Source organism: Anomaloglossus baeobatrachus, chromosome 11 (assembly GCF_048569485.1).
Source record: "Anomaloglossus baeobatrachus isolate aAnoBae1 chromosome 11, aAnoBae1.hap1, whole genome shotgun sequence".
Taxonomy (NCBI): Eukaryota; Metazoa; Chordata; class Amphibia; order Anura; family Aromobatidae; genus Anomaloglossus; species Anomaloglossus baeobatrachus.
In genome coordinates, this window is record NC_134363.1 from 123686446 (window position 1) to 123699787 (window position 13342).

At 46.3% G+C, this 13342-nt stretch overlaps 1 protein-coding gene across 2 annotated transcripts in view; it reads right to left on the bottom strand.

The window, feature by feature from the left end:
• The window catches only part of MMEL1 (membrane metalloendopeptidase like 1), a 450309-nt gene that overhangs the window by 43618 nt on the left and 393349 nt on the right, over positions 1 to 13342 (bottom strand). The gene's annotated exons all lie outside the window — the stretch shown is intronic.

Below are 13342 nucleotides of genomic sequence, written 5' to 3' on the forward strand. Positions count from 1 at the left end.
TTTTAAAGTTTTTTTTGGAACTACTAAAGTGATGACATCCTTAGGATAGACCATGAATATGAAATTGATGGCGTTCTGACTCTCAGTACTGGTTAGCTAATTATATATCAGATGCAACTCTGTACATGTAACGCTCACTGCTGTTGTTGCTGAGGCGGCGAGTGGGACTGGACCCACTGGACCACAGGGGGAACTCAGGCTTACCCTTTAGTGTGAAGGACTTAACTCTATGCGTGCTGCAAGGCGGACACCAGGTCCCACTCCCAGGGCATTGACCTGGACTGTGGCAGCTGACCTCCAGGACAGGAGACAGGTTCAGGTATGGACACAGGTGAAGGCAGGTACAGTCGGTATGGCTAAGGAGGACAGGAGAGAAGGTATGGACAGGTATGGTGGGCATGGCAGGGACAGATAGGTGTGGGAAGGCAGAGTCAGGACAGAAGCACAGGACCTTACAACTAGCTGACACACTAAAAACTGACCAACTATAGGCATTGCGCAGGCACCTCCTCCAATAGAAGGGTGCCTTGGTGCCTTAAACACCTAGTGCTTCTAGTGATAGTATTTCTGGGGAATGGCGTGCCGATATTTTAAGAGGAGGGCAGGTGTGTGTGCATATGTAAGTGTAAGCACACTCACAAGAGGAAGCAGGAGGAGAGAGGAAGCAGGGGCACATGTGGATGGCTTCAGGGCAGCGGGGGAGGAGGCAAAATGGCTGAGGCAAGTAAGTCGGCATCCCTGCAGGGATGCCGGTGCTACAGTTCTTTTGGTCATCTCTGAATCTGGTAATTCAGCTCAGTACCATTCTCAGTGTGCCTTCAATTAGGGCATCTCCCGGTGTGCTGTAAATCCGAATCAAACTCAATAGAAATAGTTGGACTATTAATATAGCAAACTATCAATTTAGTAATTCTAAAGGTCATCTTTAATTAACCACATGCTTAGGATAACTAACCTTACCTAGGAATTTCTTACTCTTTTCAGAGTTTCCTAACCCTAAACAGGAGATAGAATTGCTTAACTTCATCTAAACTCCTTATAGACCCATGTACTTACTAATGATGCATATACTGTAATAATCACTACTCCTACTTTTATTTGTTATGTGCCAATTCTCTGGCTCACAATATCGCTGCTATATTGCAAGTGGAACAGTGGCAATTGTATAAATATCACATCATGGATATATTAATGATTCATTGAAAATATAAAAGGAAAACATGAGGAAGATGTTTAAAAATAGTAGAAGTCAAAGATAATCCAGACTTGCCCTGCGTGCAGTCATAAGGGGGAAACGATGATAAGCTTCTACTCAGAATAGGGTCGGTCTTAAGAATGTCCCAATGTTTCTTAAGTATCCCTCCTATATCCCTCCAACGATTATTATATGTTGTAATTAATCGTACTTCATTTTCTTTTTGAGGTCTAGGCACAGAATGGTTGGGATACAACAGGGACTCCCTGGTACATCCTCTTTCCCTATAGTACACCTGCCTCCCGAAGAAGCAGCAGTGAAACGCGTCGAGGCGTGGTGGTTGCGGGTACACTTTCAGCCCATTGGTCAGGTCTGTATACTTGTTTTGGCCTCCATGTGATTCGGCGGTCCGGATCCAGGTTGGACCTTGCTGGTCATAGAACTGGTAGGCGAGTGGTGAGGTTGGATATCGCCGCTGTGATGCTATTTGGGCAAAATGTTTTCTGATTTATTGTAGCGGCGATGCCCTCCCTCACAGCCTCAGTTTGATCCATGTTTTGGTGGCAGAATCTGCCACTGAAGGGAATGTTATAAATTCTAGCTATTAATTAATCCTCTGATTTACCAACTGATAGTATAGTACTTTCCTGAATACACTTACACTGGCCGATCACGTGCTATTTTACTTTTGCACTTGTGATTGTGCCATATGAGAGTGTTTCAGGAATGTTCTATGGGTATATGAGTTTGGTCCATGGGGCTCCATGGACCACATGGTAGGCCACATAAATATAACATATATGGTTACTCTGTATAGTATTTGACTTGTACCGATGGTCTGATTGCGTCCGCACCTACCCCTCCCATGTTAGGAGGGACTCACTTGTGGTTTATACTGTCCTATTGTGCCGAAAGTAAAAATTGTCATTTTTTTAAAGAAAAGTGTATTAATAAAAAATTGTTGTTTTATGACATTGTGGCATTCTAGTAATTTCCTTGCGGAGTTACTCAGTGTTCTCTTTGCCTGTCTGTCTCTTTCCAGGGCTGTCTCTTTCCAGGTCTGTCTCTTTCCCCGTCTGTCTCTTTCCCCGTCTGTCTCTTTCCCGGGCTGTCTCTTTCTCCATCTGTCTCTTTCCAGGGCTGTCTCTTTCCAGGGCTGTCTCTTTCCAGGGCTGTCTTTTTGACCGTCGATCTCTTTGCCCATTTGTCTCTTCCTAGGTCTGTTTCTTTCTAGGTCTGTCTCTTTGCCCGTCTCTCTATTTGCCCATCTGTCTCTTTGCCCGTCTGTCTCTGTGCCCGGCTGTCTCTTTCCAGGGCTGTCTCTTTGTCCGGCTGTCTCTTTGCCCGGCTGTCTCTTTCCAGGGCTGTCTTTTTGCCCGGCTGTCTCTTTGCCTGTCGGTCTCTTTCCAGGGCTGTCTCTTTGCAGGGCTGTGTCTTTGTCCAGCTGTCCCTTTCCCCGTCTGTCTCTTTCCCGTCTCTCTTTCCCCGTCTGTCTCTTTTCCTTTCTGTCTTTTTCCCTGTCTGTCTCTTTCCCCGTCTGTCTCTTTCCAGGGCTGTCTCTTTCCAGGGCTGTCTCTTTGGCCGTCAGTCTCTTTGCCCATCTGTCTCTTTCTAGGTCTGTCTCTTTGCCAGTATGTCTCTTTGTCCGTCTGTCTCTTTGCCCGTCTGTCTCTTTGCCAGTCTGTCACTTTGCCCATCTGTCACTGTGCCCGGCTGTCTCTTTGCCCGGCTGTCTCTTTGCCCGGCTGTCTCTTTCCAGGGCTGTCTCTTTCCAGGGCTGTCTGTTTGCTCGGCTCTTTGCTCAGCTGTCTCTTTGCCCGTCTCTCTCTTTGCCCGTCTGTCTCTTTGCCCGTCTGTCACTTTGCCCGTCTGTCACTTTGCCCGTCTGTCTCTTCCCAGGGCTGTCTCTTTGCTCGGCTGTCTCTTTCCAGGGCTGTCTCTTTTCCCGGCTGTCTCTTTCCAGGGCTGTCTCTTTTCCCGGCTGTCTCTTTCCAGGGCTGTCTCTTTCCAGGGCTGTCTCTTTTCCCGGCTGTCTCTTTTCCCGGCTGTCTCTTTCCAGGGCTGTCTCTTTTCCCGGCTGTCTCTGTCTGTCTCTATCTCTGTCCTTTTCCCCGTCTGTCTCTGTCTTTTTCTGTCTCTTTCTCCCACATGCTTTTTATACCAACAGTATATTTTGTTCCTATAGCAACCACTGACAGTTGCTATTAATAGCTATAGCTCCCACCTCAATTCACTTTAATGGCGGCAGGATTTTTGGCGAGTAATTGTAAAGCGCGGAGTTAAATTTTGCCACCCAAACATAGTCTATGACATTCCCTGGGTCACATGAGGCGTCTGTGCAAAATTTCGTGATTGTGAATGCAACGGTGCGGATTCCTTTAGCGGACATATACACACATGCACACACACATACACTCAGCTTTATATATTAGATATATTTACTGTGTGTAAAATATAATGTTAAAGGGGTGGTCGGGGGCCATTATAGTCATGGCAGAGCCTGCTGTTTGACTGCTGCGCAGCCCACTTTAGTGCAATACAGAAATACGCATACCTTTTCTTCATGCGTCACATGCACTGACACTGCCACAGGTTCTTTCAACCAAACATCTTTACGTGTCAACATCAAATACAGTTTCTTATCTCTCCTGAGGCGGGCACAATCTTGTTCCCTGGTACTTAGGCTCCCGTTGGAGTCCCTAAGCTCTTTTTCCTCCCCTTCAGCTTCACTATCCATGGCAGACTCAATCGTCTTTCCAGTAAGTCAGGACCTACTTCTCTCTCAGGGGCCCACTGACCTTTTGCTGACTGAGGGGATTTGTTAGGTCTCCACCACGGAATAGCCACTACCTGGGCCGCACTGTGTGTCCGGCACCTGGATTTAACGCAGAAGGTCATGCCAAATAAAAGTAATTTGTTTTTTTTTCCACCACGTCCCTTAACAGTTAACAGGTAGAAGACGGGTTTGTAACGCCGCGCCAATGATCACCAGTCAGAGGATCAGATTCATGTATCTTTATTGTTGCATAGGTCTACGCGTTTCAGGAGCTCTGCTCCCTTCCTCAGGACTGTCAGAAATAAGACCACATCACTGATACATGATACAAGATACATGAATCTGATCCTCTGACTGGTGATCATTGGCGCGGCATTACAAACCTGTCTTCTACCTGTTCTCTGTTATCTGCCGTTTTGGGTTGCTGCTGCCTTGGTCAATTTCTACATGCGATTATAGTGGTTGTGACTGCCACAACTACATTTGGTGAGTAGTATTGCTCCTACCTTCCCTACCCTATACATATTAGGGTAAGTCCCTATTGCGCTTTATTTTCCACAGCTTTTCTATTTATCCACCATTTCCCTCACAGACGCAGTCTGCCACTCTCCCTCAAGGACTCTCCTCACCAACTGACTTTTTAACTGCTCTTTTTCAAACTAAGCCCCTCCCCTTAACTAACTTCTTCTAGCCTGAGAGTACCAGTGAAGCAGCTTACACACTGTGGTCACCTAGTGGCCGCTTATACACATTACACCATAACATAAACTGTAAACATTATATTCTACACACAGTAGACACGCAGGTCTGGGGCGGCTGAGCCTTACACCCCCTTACAGGGCTATATACAGGGCCTGAAATTCTATCTTAGGTTTTGTCTGCTAAATGGCCACAGTGTGAACATGCTATTATATGTTGCACATATACCAACTTAAGCTCCGGCTCATTTCTTTGATTTTGCGGTAGTTTCCAGTACTTTGTATAAACAGAGGTGTACCCCCACTCTTCTTTGAGCTAGGCATTTTGTTTATATAGCTTCCTATGGGCAGGTATTCACACTGTCAGCCCCAGTCTTGCTCTGCCCACATCTGTACTAAGCAAAAATATAAACGCGACATATTTGTTTTTGCTCCCATTTTTCATGAACTGAACTCAAAGATCTAAGACTTTTTCTATGTACACAAAAGGCCTCTTTCTGTGAAATATTGTTCACAATATTGTCTAAATCTGTGCTAGTGAGGACTGCACTTTTTCCGAACCACCTCACAGGTGTGGCATATCAAGATGCTGATTAGACAGCATGATTATTGCACTGGTGTGCCTTAGGGGTGCTTCACACACAGCGAGATCGCTGCTGAGATCGCTGCTGAGTCACGTTTTTTGTGACGCAGCAGTGACCTCATTAGTGATCTCGCTGTGTGTGACACCGAGCAGCGATCTGGCCCCTGCTGTGAGATCGCTGCTCGTTACACACAGCCCTGGTTCATTTTTTTATTGTTGCTCTCCCACTGATAAGCACACATCGCTGTGTGACAGCGAGAGAGCGACGAAATGAAGCGAGCAGAGAGCAGGAGCCGGCATCTGGCAGCTGCGGTAAGCTGTAACCAGGGTAAACATCGGGTAACCAAGGTGGTTACCCGATATTTACCTTCGTTACCAGCCTCCGCCGCTCTCACGCTGCCTGTGCTACCGGCACCTGCTCTCTGCACATGTAGCTGCAGTACACATCGGGTAATTAACCCAATGTGTACTGTAGCTTGGAGTGAAGGGAGCCAGCGCTAAGCAGTGTGCGCGGCTCCCTGCTCTCTGCACATGTAGCTGCAGTACACATCGGGTAATTAACCCAATGTGTACTGTAGCTAGGAGAGCAGGGAGCCAGCGCTAAGCAGTGTGCGCGGCTCCCTGCACATGTAGCTGCAGTACACATCGGGTAATTAACCCAATGTGTACTGTAGCTTGGAGTGCAGGGAGCCAGCGCTAAGCAGTGTGCGCGGCTCCCTGCTCTCTGCACATGTAGCTGCAGTACACATCGGGTAATTAACCCAATGTGTACTGTAGCTAGGAGAGCAGGGAGCCAGCGCTAAGCAGTGTGCGCGGCTCCCTGCACATGTAGCGACGTTATGATCGCTGCTGCGTCGCTGTGTTTGACAGCTAAGCAGCGATCATAACAGCGACATACAAGGTAGAAAATGGTGACGTAACAGCGACGTCATTGTCGCTATGTGTGAACCCAGCTTTAGGCTGGCCACAATAAGAGGCCAATCTAAAATGTGCAGTTTTATCACACAGCACAATGCCACAGATGTCGCAAGTGTTGAGGGAGTGTGCAACTGGCATGTTGACTGCAGGAGTGTCACCAGAGCTGTTGCCCATGAAGTTGATGTTCATTTCTTTACCATAAGCCATCTCCAAAGGCGTTTCAGACAATTCAGCAGTATATCCAACCGGCAACCATGTGTAACCACAGCAGCCCTGGACCTCCACATTCAGCATCTTCACCTCCAAGATCATCTGAGATCAACCACCCGAACAGCTGTTGCAACAATCGCTTTGCATAACCAAAGAAATTCTGCACAAACTTTCAGAAACAGTCTCAGGGAAGCTCATCTGCTGCTCGTCGTCCTCATTGGGGTCACCACCTGACAGCAGTTTGTAGTTGTAATCGACTTGAGTGGACAAATGTTTGGGTATGCTAGGCTTAGTGTGAGCCACTTGGTGGTTGGAGTGTTTGAAAGGTTCACACTGGGAATAACAAGAGCGTGATTGGATGTAGTGTGCACCAAATAAAAGAAAATGGAAAACTCCTGCCCACCCTCCCCTGGAAGTGATCTGTTTATGGCTGGCTGTGTGTAGGCAAACACCTGAACTGCCCAATTAGTCACTTCCATTGGGGTTCACGTCAAGTCCGGGTCCTAAACCGAACTTTATCTAAAGTTAGGGTGAACCTATCGAAACAAACTTCCACAGGTTTGTTCATCTCTACTCACTAACACAGATTTAAGCAAATTTGTGAACAACATTTGAGAGAAAAAATGACTTTAGTGTGCATAGAAAAAGTCTTAAATCTTTCAGGTCAGCTCATAAAAAGTAGGAGAAAAAAAGGGTTGCGTTTATATTTTTGATCAGTATACACTGAGGTCTTCTGAGAAAAGCTGATGTTGGAATGCTAAAGGAAAGAACCATCCAGACTGGGGTACACCTTGTCTCGGTGTGATGGCTTTTACGCTTTTTTTAATTAAAAATAATGTTTACTAAGTACTCTATTTATTTATATGTACTATTCCTATTTACTTACTGCAGAGTATGTGCTTATTTTGATTCTATTTTAGGTTTTGTTAGTTGACCTGTGTTTGCTGTCTGCTTCTTAGAGACTAGTGATATGAAATGTTGCTCTGTTGATGCATATGACTAAGGATTGTCTTCTGCTATATGCATCAATAGAGCAGCATTTGCAGCTTCACATCTCTGATGTTTCAGCAGCAGGCAACAAACACAGCTTTACCATTGTGGAGTGTAAAATAATTGAACTCTGCTAGAACCAACCAATGATGCCAAACCGCACTGCAGCTTGATGATAGCCTACAACCTGCCGTAACCCTCAGTCTGATATAGCGCCGCATGAACAGCTCTACCCTAACCTACTGTATCCTCACCCATCCCTTGTAGACTGTGAGTCCTCGCGGGCAGGGACCTCTCTCCTCTTGTACCAGACTGTGCCTTGTATTGTTTATGATTATTGTACATGTCCCTAATATGTATACCCCTTTCACCCTTCCACATGTAAAGTGCCATGGAATAAATGTCGCTATAATAATAATAAATAATAATTTAGAATTGCAGAAGATGAAATTGGTCAGACTGGGTACTATACAAGATCAAAGAGTGCTCAGATGCATAAGTAGATTTTTACACTTAGGTGAGCTTGATGATACCTTAGAAAGCTGTGGCTAGTCAGGAGCAGAAAAGTGGGAATGCATGACCTACAACACTGAGAAGCAAGGTGCTACTGGGAAATGTAGTTCTAAAGGCCGCTTTACACGCACCAACATCGCTAACGAGATATCGTTGAGGTCACGGAATTCGTGACGCACATCCGGCGTTGTTAGCGACGTTGTTGCGTGTGACACCTACGAGTGATCGCTAACGATCAGAAATACTCATCAAATTGTTGATTGTTGACACGTCGTTCCTTTCCCAAATATCATTGCTCATTTTAGACGCAGGTTGTTCGTCGTTCCTGAGGCAGCACACATCGCTATGTGTGACACCTCAATAATGACGAACAACAGCGTTCCTGCGTCCTCCGGCAACGAGGTGGGAGTGACGTGAATGCGGCTGTTCTCCGCCCCTCCGCTTCTATTGGTGGCCCGCTGATTGACGTCTCTGTGACGCCACATGAACCGCCCCCTTAAAAAAGAGGTTGTTCGCCGCCCACAGCGACGTTGTTAGGAAGGTAAGTATGTGTGACGCTTACCAGCATATTATTCGCCACGGGCAGCGATTTGCCTGTGACGCACAACCGACGGGGGCGGGTGCGATCACTAGCGATATTGCTAGCGATGTCGCAGTGTGTAAAGTGGCCTAAAGAATAGAAGTGGCCATTTAACTATGTGAATCTGGATGCACAGATGGGTAGACAGGATTAAAAAAGACAGAAAGGTACAAGATAAATGTTATGTTGGGATTAGTCTGTATTTTAACAATAGGTATGCATTTACAGTGATTTGTGAAATATAATGTGCTTGTGGTAATAACCCTTTAAGTCTACTTCTGTGGGTCAGTTCAACACAGCCAAAAGAAATAACAGTAACCCTGATAGTTTCTCACAGGAATCAAATTGGATCTGTACTGGGCATCCATAGTGGACCTTGGAACTAGCCAAGACTGTGGGCAAATCTAAAAACCACAAAGGATTTACTAACTGGCGAAGGATCAAGCCTGAGTTCAAACCTACTTTGGTATTACAATATAGCCCTCAGTTCTCCTCCATCGAACATCTGTTACAGAAAAACCTGTCCATCTTGTCTGAGGATCCAAAACTAAGCCAAGTCTTAAATAATGGATGAAAAGTTGTATCTAGAAGAAATCTGACATCGGCCAACATGATGTTTCCTAATCTTTTTAAATATACAAAGAAAAAAACTTCCTGGCTTAAACATAAAGGTTTTTATAGGTGTGGGTCGCATCTTTGTATGACTTATTCTTATACTGCTTCTGATGAATAAAATCCCCATTCTTACCTACCAAGGAATACAGTAATTGTATTATGGATCATGTGGTCTATGAAAATGAGCGTACAACAAGAAGACTTAAAACAACTAAAGAGTGTTAATAATCTGGGGGGGGGGTACATACTTTAAATACTTGTGAATATTTTATTACTGTATATTTTGGTAACACAAGTGCTTTTAACAGTTCAGGTATATAAAAGATCACAAAGTCTTCTTGGCAGATGACATGAAACAGATTTTCCTTAATAGAAAGGTTTTCAGTATCTTTCATCTAAACTTACACCTTACCATTGGCCTTAAAGGGGTTGTCTCATCAACAAATTTCATTTTAATCAATAGATCTTGGAATAATAATAATAATTTAAACAATTGGATGTGTTTAAAAAAAATGTTCCTGGGCTGAGATAATCATAATCTTGTGAAGTTGAACAAAATATATTGCTTATTTTAAACTTTTTTTAAAAAATAAATAACTGAAAATTTGGGCGTGCAATATTATTCAGCCCCTTTACTTTCAGTGCAGCAAACTCACTCCAGAAGCTCATTGAGGATCTCTGATTGATCCAATGTTGTCCTAAATGACTGATGATGATAAATATAAGCCACCTGTGTGTAATCAAGTCTCCGTATAAATGCACCTGCTCTGTGATAGTCTCAGTGTTCTGTTTAAAGCACATAGAGCATCATGAAGACCAAGGAACACAACAGGCAAGTCCGTGATACTGTTGTGGAGAAATTTAAAGCCGGATTTGGTTACAAAAAGATTTCCAAAACTTTAACATCCCAAGAAGCACTGTGCAAGCGATCATAGTGAAATTGAAAGAGTATTATACCACTACAAATCTACCAAGACCCAGCCGTCCCTCAAAAACTTTCATCTCAAACAAGGAGAAGATTGATCAGAGATGCAGTCAAGAGGCCCATGATCACTCTGGATGAACTGCAGAGATCTACAGCTGAGTTGGGAGAGTCTGTCCATAGGACAACAATCTGTTGCACAAATCTGGCATTTATGGAAAAGTGGCAAGAAGAAAGCCATTTCTCAAAGATATCCATAAAAAGTGTAATTTAAAGTTTGTACCAAGCCACCTGGGAGACACACCAAACATGTGGAAGAAGGTGCTTTAGTCAAATGAAACCAAAATCGAACTATTTGGGCACAATGCCAAATGATATGTTTGGCGTAAAAGCAACACAGCTCATCACCCTGAACACACCATCCCCACTGTCAAACATGGTGGTGGCAGCATCATGAATTGGGCCTGCTTTTCTTCAGCAGGGAGAAGGAAGATGGTTAAAATTGATGGGAAGATAGATGGAGCCAAATACAGGACCATTCTTGAAGAATACCTGTTGGAGTCTGCAAAATACCTGAGACTGGGATGGAGAAGACAATGATCCCAAACATAAAGCAAAATCTACAATGGAATGGTTCACAAATAAACGTATCCAGGTGTTAGAATGGCCAAGTCAAAGTCCAGACCTGAATCCAATTGAGAATCTGTGGAAAGAGCTGAAAACTGCTGTTCACAAACGCTCTCCATCCAACCTCACTCAGCTCCAGCTATTTGCAAAGGAAGAATGGGCAAGAGTTTGAGTCTCTCGATGTGCAAAACTGATAGAGACATACCCCAAGCGACTTGTGCTGTAATCGCAGCAAAAGGTGGCGCTACAAAGTATTAACTTAAAGGGGCCGAATAATATTGCACACCCCAATTTTCAGTTAATTATCTTTTAAAAAAGTTTAAAATAAGCAATACATTTCATTTAACTTCACAATTGTGTCCCATTTGTTGTTCATTCTTCACCATAACATTTAAATTTTTAACTTTATGTTTGAAGCCTGAAATGTGGGAAAAGGTTGAAAAAATCATGGGGGTCGAATACTTTTGCAATGCACTGTATATGCGCCTGCTATGTGCTGTGTAATTGCTGTGTCTGACCGTACAGAGACATTGTCTGATCATACCACATCTCCTGGGCCGGGGAGTAAACAAAAATGTATATAGACATTACAGCATGGGATCTCAGATAATTCTTTCTTTGAGGTTTAACATTTTTTAAAAAACAGGTAGTGAAATGTTTTACCTCACACAAAGAATTAGCTATGATCCTGTGCTATAATGTCTGTACATTCTTACTTTCAAGGAGCTGTGATATGATCAGACCATGTCTCTGTACGGTCAGACACGGCCATTACACAGTATATAGCAGTGTCATCTATATATATAATTGCCTTATTCTGTCTGTCTGTCTGTCTGTCTGTCATGCTCCAAAATTGTGTCCTTACGGTGACACAAAGCTGATTGGCCGCTGGGCTCGCCATGGCTCCGCCCCCCCACACGGATTGGCCTCTCGCCCCGGCTCTCTGCAGGCCCCGCCCCCCTCACACAATCCACGCTCGCTCTTGCCCAACTGACACGTATCTCCGACTCCCAGGTGAGTACACACACACACATCAGATCACACTCACTCTCACACACACCTCACACATCACATCCACACACTCACAACATCCTGGGATATCGCTTGCTTCTACACCGGCTCCGTCACGATCCCAGCAGCGCCAGACATAACCTTGCGATGCTGGGATCTTCACGGAGCCCGTGAATGCTGTTAACCATTATACACATCGGGTAACTAAAGTCCCTTGGTTACCCGATGTGTATCATAGTTACCAGTGTACACCGGCTCACACTCACTCTCACACACACATCACACACACATCACATCGCATCCACACACTCACAGCATCCGGCGATATCGCTTGCTTCTCGGCCTCGATACTGTGCTGTTGTGACCTTCCAGGACCTGTCGGAGGATCACATGGCCAGAAGCATGTGGTATCTCCGGATGTTGTGAGTATGAGCGCGTATGTGCAATATCGTCAATGTGTGTGTGCGTGAGTGTATGCGATCGGGTGTGTGTGGGTGTGTGTGAGTGTATGCGATCGGGTGTGTGTGGGTGTGTGTGAGTGTATGCGATCGGGTGTGTGAGTGTCGGCAGAGGAGCATGGCGTGCTGGAGGAGGCTGGGAGGAGAGAGGCTGATCCTGGGGAAGGCTGGGATGGAGAGGCTGATGCTGGGGACAGAGAGTCTGATGCTGGGATGAGAGAGGCTGATGCTGGGGACAGAGAGGCTGATGCTGGGGACAGAGAGGCTGATGCTGGGGACAGAGAGGCTGATGCTGGGATGAGAGAGGCTGATGCTGGGGACAGAGAGGCTGATGCTGGGGACAGAGAGGCTGATGCTGGGGACAGAGAGGCTGATGCTGGGGACAGAGGGGCTGATGCTGGGGACAGAGAGGCTGATGCTGGGATGAGAGAGGCTGATGCTGGGGACAGAGAGGCTGATGCTGGGGACAGAGAGGCTGATGCTGGGGACAGAGAGGCTGATGCTGCGGGGAGAGAGGCTGATGCTGGGAGGAGAGAGGCTGATGCTGCGGGCAGAGAGGCTGATGCTGCGGGTAGAGAGGCTGATGCTGGCGCAGCATGGCGGATGGAGCACGTTTGGGAGTGCGCAGCATGGCGGATGGAGCACGTTTGGGAGTGCGCAGCATGGCGGATGGAGCACGTTTGGGAGTGCGCAGCATGGCGGATGGAGCACGTTTGGGAGTGCGCAGCATGGCGGATGGAGCACGTTTGGGAGTGCGCAGCATGGGGGATGCAGCACGATGGGGAGTGCGGAGTATGGCGGATGGAGCACGTTTGGGTGTGCGTAGCATGGCGGATGGAGCACGTTTGGGAGTGCGCAGCATGGCGGATGGAGCACGTTTGGGAGTGCGCAGCATGGGAGATGGAGCACGATGGGGAGCGCGCAGCATGGCGGATGGAGCACGTTTGGGAGTGCACAGCATGGGGGATGGAGCACGATGGGGAGTGCGCAGCATAGCGGATGGAGCACGTTTGGAAGTACGCAGCATGGCGGATGGAGCACGTTTGGGAGTGCGGAGCATGGCGGATGGAGCACGTTTGGGAGTGTGCAGCATGGGGGATGCAGCACGTTGGGGAGTGCGGAGTATGGCGGATGGAGCACGTTTGGGAGTGCGCAGCATGGCGGATGGACCACGTTTGGGAGTGCGCAGCATGGCGGATGGAGCACGTTTGGGAGTGCGCAGCATGGGAGATGGAGCACGATGGGG